Here is a 10,664-nt window from a genome sequence, read left to right on the forward strand (position 1 = left end):
CTGCAGTTGACTAGTCCTTGGTGCATTGGTTCCTCAAATATTTTGTAATCTAGACTGTGAGCTTGTCCTCGTTGGAATTTTATCTGTGAGAATTCTGGAATCCCTAGGTTGTGGAAGTGATTTTTCAAGGTATTTAAGTTAGCATTTGTTTCTTCCAAATTCCACTATAGAATTCAGGAACAGAGTTTGATAGATGAAGAGAGAGAGGAGAGGAGAGGAGAGGAGAGGGGAGGGGAGGGGAGGGGAGATTTCACATATAATACGATTAATCTGGTGTACAGTTAAATGTTTTTAGCATATTCACTGAGTTGTTCAGCCATTAGCACAATTTTAGACCATTTCCTCAACCTAAAAGAAACCCTGTACCCATCATCAATCACTTTGCATTTTTCTCAAACACCCATTCCTCTGTTTTAAACAGATACTACACTTGATCTTAGCCAAAAGGCCGAGAAGTAGATCTATTCCTGTTTTAGACAACCATCAATGTACTTTTGGTTACTGTAGATTCACCTATTTTGACATTTCATATAAATGGAATCAGTCAACATGTGATGTTTTATGACTAACTTATTTTACTTAGCATACTGTTTATAAGCTTTATCCATTTTAGAGGTTATATATCAGTAGTTCATTTTTTATGGTGAATAATATTCTATTGTATAACCATTCCATATTTTGTTCATCCATTCATTGGTTAATGGACACTTGATTGTTTCTACATTGGAGCTAATGTAAATAATGCTACCCTGAACATTCATGTACAAATTTTTGGGAGGACATATATTTTAATTCTGTTGGGTATGTAGCTAGGAGGAAAATTGTTGGGTGATAGTTAACTATATGCTTAACTCTTTGAAGAACTGCCTATTTTCCAAAGTGACTGCACCATTTTACTTTACCACCAGTGATGTTCATAGGTTTCAGTTTTTCCATATTCTTGTCAACATTTGCTAGTACTTGTCTATTTTTATTTTTTAGCCATCCTAGTGGGTGTGAAGTAGTATCTCATTGTGGTTTTGATTCACATTTCTCTAATGGCTAATGATATTGAGCATCTTTTCATGTGCTTGGCCAGTTATTTTCTTTGGAGAGATGTCTATTCAGATGCTTTGCTTATTTTTAACTTAACTTGTTGTCTTTTTATTATTGAAATGTAATATTTCTTTTTAAATTCTAGATACAAGCCCTTTATTATATCTTATGAGATGTAGAATTTGCTTATATTTTTCTCCATTCTGGGAATTGTATTTTCACTTGCTGGATGGATTCCTTTAGAGCACAAAAGGTTTTAATTTTGATGAAGTCTAATTTCTCTATTTTTTCTTTTGCCACGTGTGCTTTTGGTGTCATATTTAAGAAGTCTGCCACCATGCTGGTGTGGCTCAGTGGATTGAGTGTCGTCCCATGGACTGAGAGGTCCCAGATTGATTCCTAGTCAGGGCACATGCTCAGGTTGTGGGCTCCATCCCAGTAGGGGGTGTGCAGGAGGCAGCTGATACATGTTTCACTCTCACATTGATTTTTCTATCTCTCTCTCCATTACTCTCTCTCTGAAATATCAATTAAAAATGGTTTACAAAAAAAGGCTTTGCCTATTCCAAGGTAACAAAGATTTGTCCCTGCAGTTTCTTTTAGGAGTTTTAATTCTTATACTTAAATATATGAACACTTAAGCTAATTTGTGTGTGTAGTGAGAGAAAGAGGTCCAGCTTTATTTTTTTGTATGTTGATATACAGTTTTCCCAGAACCACTGATTGAAGAGACTATTCTTTCTCCATTATATTGTATTTGAACTCTTATGGAAAATCAATTGACTATGGATGTGATTAATTATTTCTGTTCTCTCAGTTCTACTCTGTTAATCTATCTGTCCTTATGCAAGTACTAAACTGCCTTTATGCTGTAGCTCTCTAGTGACTTTGAAATCAGGAAGTATGAGTCTTCCAACTTTGCTCTTCTTTTTCAAGATCATTTTGGTTTTCTTGGTCCCTTGAATTTCCACATGAATTTTAGGACCAGCTTGTCAATTGCTAAAAAGCTGGCTAGTATTTTGATAATTATTATGTTGAATAAATGTGCAAATCAGTTTGAGGATTATTGCCATTTTAACAATATAAAGTTTTATATAATGTTTGAATATGTGATATCTTTCTATTTATTTGGATCTTCTTTACTTTCTTTCAACAATGTTTTATAGTTTGCAGAGTATATGTTTTACATTTGTTTTGTTAAATTTGTTCTAAGTATTTATTCTCTTGATGTAATTATGAATGTAATTATTTTTTTAATTTTGTTTTTGGATTATTGCTAATAGAGAAATGTAACTGATTTTTGTATAATTTATGTTGATATGAATTTTGCATCTTTGGTGAACTAATTTATTATTTTTAATAATATTTTAATGTATTCCTTAGGATTTTTTTAATATATAATATTATATCAATTGCAATAGAGATAGTTTTACTCCTTTTCAACTAAATGCCTTTTATTTCATTATATTACCTAATTGCCCTAGATAGATCCTTCAGTAGAATATTAAATAAAAGTTGCAAGAGTGGACATCCTTGCATTATTCTTGATCTTAGGAAAAAATAATTGAGTTTTTTTAACATTAAGTGTGATGTTAGCTGTGGGTTTTTTTTTATAGATGCCATTTATCAGGTTGAGGAAATTTCTTTGTACTCTTACTTTGTTCAGTGTTTTTATAACAAAGGATCTTGAGTTTTGTCAAATTATTTTCTTGAGTCTTACTGTGATCAACATGTAGTTTTCAACTTCATTGCTTTAATGAGGTTTTACATTAATAAATTTTCTAATGATAAGACATTCTTGCACACTTGAGAGAAATCCCAATTTCCAATATTGTATAATTCTTGCTATATGTTGCTAGATTCTAAATACTCGTCTTTTATTAGGGATATTTTATCTATAGTCATAAGAGATATTGGTCTTTGTTTTTTGTTGTTGTTGCAATATATTTGGTTTTAGTATCAGGGTAATATTGGCTTTTAGGATGAGTTGAGAAGTGTTTCCTACTTCTCTATTTTTGAAAGAGTTTGTGCATACTTGGTATTACTTCTCTGAATGTTTGGAAGAATTTGAATCTAAACTTTTCTTTGTAGAAAAGTTGTTTTTTTAAATATTTTTATAAATTTGTTTTTGTTACAGATGTTTTTCTTTTGTCCCCCCATTGACACCCTTCTCCCCATTCCCCTGCCCCATGCTCAGCTTTGTTGCCTATGTCCATTGGTCATATATATATGCATATAAGTTCTGTGGTTTATTTCCCGCCCCCCGCCCCCGCCTCTGAGGCTTGTCAGTCTGTACCCTACCTCTATGCCTCTGGGTCAATTTTGTTCATCAGTTTGTTTAGTTCATTATATTCCACAAATAAGTGAGATCATGTGATATTTGTCTTTCTCTGCTTGGCTTGTTTTGCTTAGCATAATACTCTCCAGGTCCTTCCATGCCATCTCAAAGGATAAGAGACCTTTCTTTCTTATAGCTACATAGTATTCCATTGTGTACATGTACCAGAGATTTTTTATCCACTCATCTACTGATGGGCACTTGGGTTTTTTCCAGATCTTAGCAATTTTAAATAGTGCTGCTATGAATATAGGGGTACATATATTCTTCCTGATTGGTGTTTCAGGCTTCTTAGGGTATATTCCTAGAAGTGGGACACTGGGTCAAATGACAATTCAATTTTTAACTTTTTGAGGTAACACCATAATGTTTTCCATAGTGGCTGCACCAGTCTACATTCCCACCAGCAGTGTACTAGAGTCCCCTTTTCTCCACACCCCCGCCAACACTTGTTGTTTGATGATTTGTTGATGGCGGCCATTCTGACATGTGTGAGGTGATACCTCATTGTTGTTTCAATTTGAATCTCTCTGATGATTAGCGATATTGAGCATTTCTTCATATGTCTCTTGGCCATTTGTATGTCCTGTTTGGAGAGGTATCTATTCAGCTCCTCTGCCCATTTTTTAATTGGGTTCTTTGTCTTCCTTTTGTTGAGTTGTGTGAGTACTCTATATATTTTGGAAATTAACCCTTTATCTGATGCATCATTGGCAATTATGGTCTCCCATATAGTGGGATCCCTTTCTGTTTTGATGGAAGTTGTTTTGTATAAAGTTTTTACATGAGTATTTCTTCTTGAGTCAGTCTTAATATTTTATGTTTTTATAAGAATTTTTCCACTTATCTAAGTATCTAATTTTGGGGGCCTAGAGTTGTTTGTAGTATTCTCCAGTGATTCTTTTTTTAATTTCTATAAATTTGGGATAATATCTCCTTCTTCATTTCTCATTTTAGCTATTTTAGTCTTCTCTTTCTCTCTCATCAATTGAAGAGTAGAATATAACTTTAGATAAAGTAGAGTGAAGGATGGTTGCTTTGTAGAAAAAATATAAGGTATTAATATGGAACTATTACTTTGCTCAACCAAATTGTTTGACTCTGTCTTCAAGCAAACTATATATAACTTGTATATAGGATTAAAATAACTTTATAATAAAAGTATTAGATGTGATTGCAATATGTGATTATAATGTTATTTTAGCAGTCTCATTATTAACAAAGAAAAACTAACAAAGACATCATCCTTTTTTTTTCTTTCTTTTTTTTTTATCCTCACCTGAGGACATTTTTTCATATTTTGTTCAGATAGAGTGGGAGGGAGGGAGAGAGAGAGAAACATTGACATGAAAGGGACACGCACAACCCAACCAGGGCCGGGACAAACTGCAACCGAGGTACATGCCCTTAGCGGAAACCGAACCCGGGTCTCTCTGGACCGCAGGCCGATGATCCAACTGTTGAGCCACACTGGCCAGGGCCAAAGACATCATCTTTTAATTTTTACTGTTTTTTACACAAAATGTTTGTAATTATGGGATAGACTCTTTTAAAAAACGGTTAGTACTGTTGTTTGACCCAGTGATCTTTTAGGAATATATTCTAAGAATCCCAAAACACCAATCAGAAAGAATATGTGCACCCCTATGTTCACAGCATTGCTATTCACAATAGCTAAGATTAGAAACAGCCCAAGTGTCCATCAGTAGATGAGTGGATAAAAAAGCTGTGGTACATTTACACAATGAAATATTGTGCCACTATAAAAAAGAAAGATCTCTTACGCTTCGAGACAACTTTGCAGGACCTGGAGAGTATTATGCTGAGTGAAATAAGCTAGTTAGAGAAAGAGAAGTATTACATGCTCTCACTATGGAAACATGGAACAGATGGCTGAATCTCAGAGGGAAGGGGGTTGGGGGGTGGGAAGAGATTAACCGAATAATTTACATGCATATGTGCACTATCCATGGGCACAGAGAATAGGGTGGTGAAGGCCTGGGAGAGGGAAGGAACCAGTGGAGGGGACAATGGGTGGAAAAATGGGGGACATTTGTAATACTCTGCACAATAAAGATTTTTTTTTTATAAAGTTAATATGAATGCCCAGCCTGTGTGGCTCAGTAGATTGAGCATAGTCCCATGGACTGACAAGTCCCGGTTTGATTTCTGGTCAGGGCACAGGCCTGGGTTTCAGGCTCCATCCCCCATGGGGGGCATGCAGGAGGCAGCTGATCCATGTTTCTCTCTCACATCAACATTTCTATCTCCCTCTCCCTTTTTCTCTCTCTTAAAAAAAATCAATAGAAACATATTTTAAAAATTAAAATAAAAATAAAAAGTTAATATGAAATATAAGCTGATAAAGTAAAATCATTATTATCTCCTAAATGTTTAAAATCTTTAAAATATATGCTTCTTACTATGCATCTTATTTCTTTATCTATAAAATATGATTAATGACATTAATCTGGGGACAATTTACAGCAAAGATGCAAGATATAAAGCAAAATCTGAAATGTAGGTGTTGCTACTTAATAAGGAAACCTGGTATACTAACACGCTGCACTATTCAGATGCTGAGGATCCCAAAAGCTTAATGTTGCTGGAGCTGTGGATATGCTGTAGAACGTTAAATAGTTCACTGTATGAAGTCTGCCTTTTCTTTAATACTTTGTTTGGAGAGAAAGAGAGATCAGCCAGATCAGGTATCACAAGTCATCTTCAATTTAGAGCCACCATTTTTATACATGCCTTGCCCAAGGCTTTGCTTGATTATATTTTTGGTTCCTGTACATTTTTAATCCAGCTAAAGTAATGAGTGTGCTTCCAAACACAAAATGCTAAATAGAGCCTGCTTCTTGCACTTGGAAAAGGGTCTATTGTCGTATTTGGTGGCCTGTATTTCAGCTCCCATCATTTTTCTTTGTGTAGCCAGGAGACCAGCCCAGTTTCCAAAAAGCAAAAGCTAAGCAAAGAAAGGGATTATCTCAATTAATTTGATATTCATTACTAAGAGCCATTATTAAGATAATACATGAAAAATAAACCTGAACATGAAATAAAGAAATGCTCTTAGTTTTATTAATTAGATAAAGATGAAAGAAGAACCAGTGTCTAGTTTTAGATCTTTGTTAATCTCCAAACAAGACTTACGCTCCAGATTTATCTATTTTTGAATAGAATCTTTAAAAGAATCCTAAATTTAGCCATTTCTTTTTACTACTGGACTTGAGAAAAACTATATCTTTACCAATTTAAAATTCAGAATTTGAGCCTTTCCAATTTAGAACTTAGAACTTTGTTTTCTTTATACTTAACTCAAAACTTTCTGATCACACTGTTAACATGTTTAAAATCTTAGTAACAATTTAGTATAATAACACAGTAACAATCATAACAGTGAGTCCCTTTGATGGCTGGAACTGTGTTTAATATAGGGTGCATTCAGTAAATATTTGTTAAAATAAATTAGAAAATATAAATTTATGAAAAGTACACATTGCCTGTCAAGAACATTGACAACTGCCAATTCAAGTGATTATAAAGGTTTTTTATAGAAGGGGTGTTCACAAGGGAAAAGTTCAGCTATCATCTATAGACTGTCCATGTCACAGGAAGAATGGGTCCAATTTAGAGCCGTTTTTTCTTGTCCCAAATTTAAAAAATCTAAAAACCAAATGAGATACCCATTTACAGTAACATTGGTCCAAGCTACTATTTTTTAAGTTCTCTTGTTTGCAGAAGCAGGCAAAAAAAAGTCAATATTTTTCAGATGTAGTCATCACCAGGCATACCCCCCCCAGCCACACACACACACACACACACACACACACACACACACTGATCTGGACTCTGCACATGTTAAAGATTAACTTTAAGTGAGAAAACAGGCAAAAAATCATCACCTTGGTTCAAACTTTCTAATTCCTGTCACAAAGCAGTTCACAGATGCAAATAAACAAATGTGAAAATAGAATGTATTATTCTACTTTTGTCTTTTTATAGAATAGATGTTTAAATGTTACAGGAAAAAGTTCATTGGAATTTTCTACCATCTAAAATACCAGTAACAACTATGTATCATGGTATCAGGGGGGTTCTAGAATTATTGGGGGGTCACTTTGTAAATTATAAGAGTGTATCATCGATGGCCTTGTAAATCAGTAGTGTTCAAGGCTGATATCCAGTAGAGACCTCTATCTTTCATACTGTAGTGTGATTTCAGTCTCAACAATATTACTGCCATTTCAGTTAGTCACAAAGCATTACCACGTAAACACTTCCTCTGCAGCAAATACTGGGCTAATCGTGGAGATAGAGAGTGACTGCAGTTCCATCAGTGCTTTCAAGGCGATTGTCTTAGTCCGTTCTGGTGGCCATAACAAAACAGCACCGGCTGGGTGGCTTATACACAACAGAAATGTATTTCGCGTAGGTCTGGGGGCGGGGAGCGCACGATCTCTGTGCAAGCAGATTTGGTGTGAGGGCTGGTGAGGGCCCACCTCTTGGTTCAGAGGCAGCAGCTTCTCACTGTGTCCTCACATGATAAAAAGCATCAGGAAAGTTCTCTGGGATATCTTTTATAAGGACGGTACTCCCATTCCTGAGGGCTTCAACCTTGTGACCTAATAGCCTTCCAAAGGCTTCATGTCCTAATGGCTGTCACCAGGGGAATTAGGATTTCAGCATATCCAGTTTGGAGTCACACACTCAAACCACAGCAGTGATATTCGACTGGAAAAATAGACCACTACAAGGATGTGCTAAGTGCACAACAGGGCTTTGATGGAGTACTGTTTGGGTGAACTGGTGGGATATCTGATTCATTTAAGTGGTTTCTAAGTTGAAAACTGGAAGACAAATAGAAACTAAGTCATACCAGGAAGAAAATAGATGGGACAAATGCATTCAAAGCAATACGTATATATGTGTGTATTCCAAATCTCTGGTGGTTTTTTTTTCTATTTTAATTTTTTACTTTCTTTTTTGTACATTAAAAAATAAACACTTAAAATGCTAGCACTTTATACATACCAGACACTGATAATGTGTACAGGCTCTGCGCTTCTGGTGCAGGTGGAAGCTTTTATTATCTTTCTGAAATTCCTTCTGATAAGGAAACAGTGTTTCACAGAAGTATCCTGGTTCACAGTATAATTGAAAAGAAACTGCCCAAATCATTTGAAATAGAGAAAGAGAGGTCAAAAGTAAAATTTTGTTTGTTTGTTTTGCTATTGAGTTGTAGAATCTTTATGTATATATTTTGGATGTTAGCTGTCTATCAGATATATAGTTTGCAGATATTTTCTCCCATTTATGGGTTGCCTTTCACTCTGTTGATGGTTCCCTTTGCTATACAGAAGTTCGTTAGTGTGATGCAGTCCCATTTGTCTGTATATTCTTTTCTTGCTTGTCTTTTCGCTGTCATATCTAAGAAATCATTGCTAAGACCAATGTCATAAGATTTTCCATGTTTTCTTCTAGGATTTTTACATTTTAAGATCTTATGTTTAAGTATTTAATCTATTTTAGCTGACTTTTATGTAGGGGTTAAGGTAAGGGTCCAAATTCTTTCTTTTGCGTGTGGCTATCCAGTTTTCCCAGCACCAGTTTCTTTCTCCATTGTGTATTTTTGGCATCTTTGTCACAGATCAGTGGACTGTGTGTGGGGGGGTTTAATTCTGGGCTTTTCATTCTGTGTCATTGGTCTTTGTGTCTATTTTTATGCTAGTACTATACTATTTTAATTCCCATAGCTTTGCAACATTTTGAAAACAGAAAATGTGATATTTCCAGCTTTGTTATTTCTCGAGATTTGTATTTGGGGTGATTTTTGGTTTCATACAATTTTTTTTATTTTTGTGAAAAATGTTATTGGAATTTTGATAGGGATTGTGTTGAATATGTATATCACTTGGGCACTATGGGCATTTTAGCAATATTAATCCTTCCAATCAATGAACAAGGAATATCTTTCTATTTGTTTGTGTTTTCTTCAATTTCTATCACTGTTTTGTTGTTTTCAGTGCACAAGTTTACATGTCGTTGGTTAACTCCTAAGTGTATTATTCCTTTATAGGCCATTGTTTTCTTAATTTCTTTTCCACGTAGTTACTTGTTAGTATATAGAAACACAACTGATTTTTATATATTGATTTTGTATCCTGCAACTTTACTGAATTCATTTATTAATTCTAAGAATTTTTTGTGGAATCTTTCTACGTATAAAATCATTTATCAGCCCTGGCCAGTTTGGCTCAGCGGTTAGAGCGTCGGCCTGCGGTCCGGAGAGACCCGGGTTCGGTTCCTGCTAAGGGCACGTACCTCGGTTGCAGTTTGTCCCCGGCCCTGGTTGGTGGTGTGGGTGGCAGCCACTCGATGTGTCCCTTCACGTAGATGTTTCTCTCTCTCTCTCCCTTCTTCTCTCTCCCTCCCACTCTATCTGTACAAAAAAATGGAAAAATATCCTCGGGTGAGGATAAAAAAAATAAATAAATAAAAATAAATAAATAAAATCATTTATCTGAGAATAGAGATTTTACTTCTGCCTTTATGACTTGTATGCCTTTTATTTATTTTTCTTTCCTAATTGTTCTTGCTAGAACTTCTAGCAATGTATTGAATGGATTGCTAAGAGTGGGCATCCTTGTCGTATTCCTGACCTTAGGTTAAAAGCTTTCAGTTTTTTGCCCGGCTGGTGTGGCTCCCTGGTTGAGCTTCGACTCATGTACCAGGAGGTCACCAGTTCAATTCCTGGTGAGGGCACATGCCCAGATAGTGGGCCAAATTCCCAGTGAGGGCCATGCAGGAGGCAGCCAGTTGATATTCTCTCTCAGCAATGTTTCTATCTCTCTCTCCCTCTCCCTTCTTCTCTCTGAAAATCAATTAAGAAACATTTTTTTAAAAAGCTTTCAGTTTTTCAGAATTCAGTGTGATTTTAACTGTGGTCTTTTTATATGTGACCTTTATTATGTTGGAGCTACATTCCTTCTATTCCTAGTTTGTTGAGAGCATTTATCATTAAAGTGTGTTTAATTTTGTCAAATGCTTTTTCTGCATCTATTAAAATGATTATATGAATTTTATTTTTCATTCTGTTAGTGTATCACATTAATTGACTTTCATAGGTTAAAACATCCTTGTGTCCTGAGAATAAATCCCACTTGGTCATGGTATATGATCCTTGTAATAATGTGCTATTGAATTCAATTTGCTAGTATTGTGTTTAGGATTTTTATATCTATGTTTATCAGGAATATTGGCCTATAGTTTCTTATAGTGTCCTTGT

At 35.1% G+C, this 10,664-nt stretch overlaps 1 pseudogene; it reads right to left on the minus strand.

Moving 5' to 3' along the window:
- Positions 1-285: 285 nt before the first annotated feature.
- On the minus strand, positions 286-460 carry LOC118620996 (annotated as a pseudogene).
- Between the last annotated feature and the right edge of the window lie 10,204 nt (positions 461-10,664).

The sequence above is a fragment of the Molossus molossus genome, unplaced genomic scaffold (assembly GCF_014108415.1).
Source record: "Molossus molossus isolate mMolMol1 unplaced genomic scaffold, mMolMol1.p scaffold_m16_p_1, whole genome shotgun sequence".
NCBI lineage: Eukaryota > Metazoa > Chordata > Mammalia > Chiroptera > Molossidae > Molossus > Molossus molossus.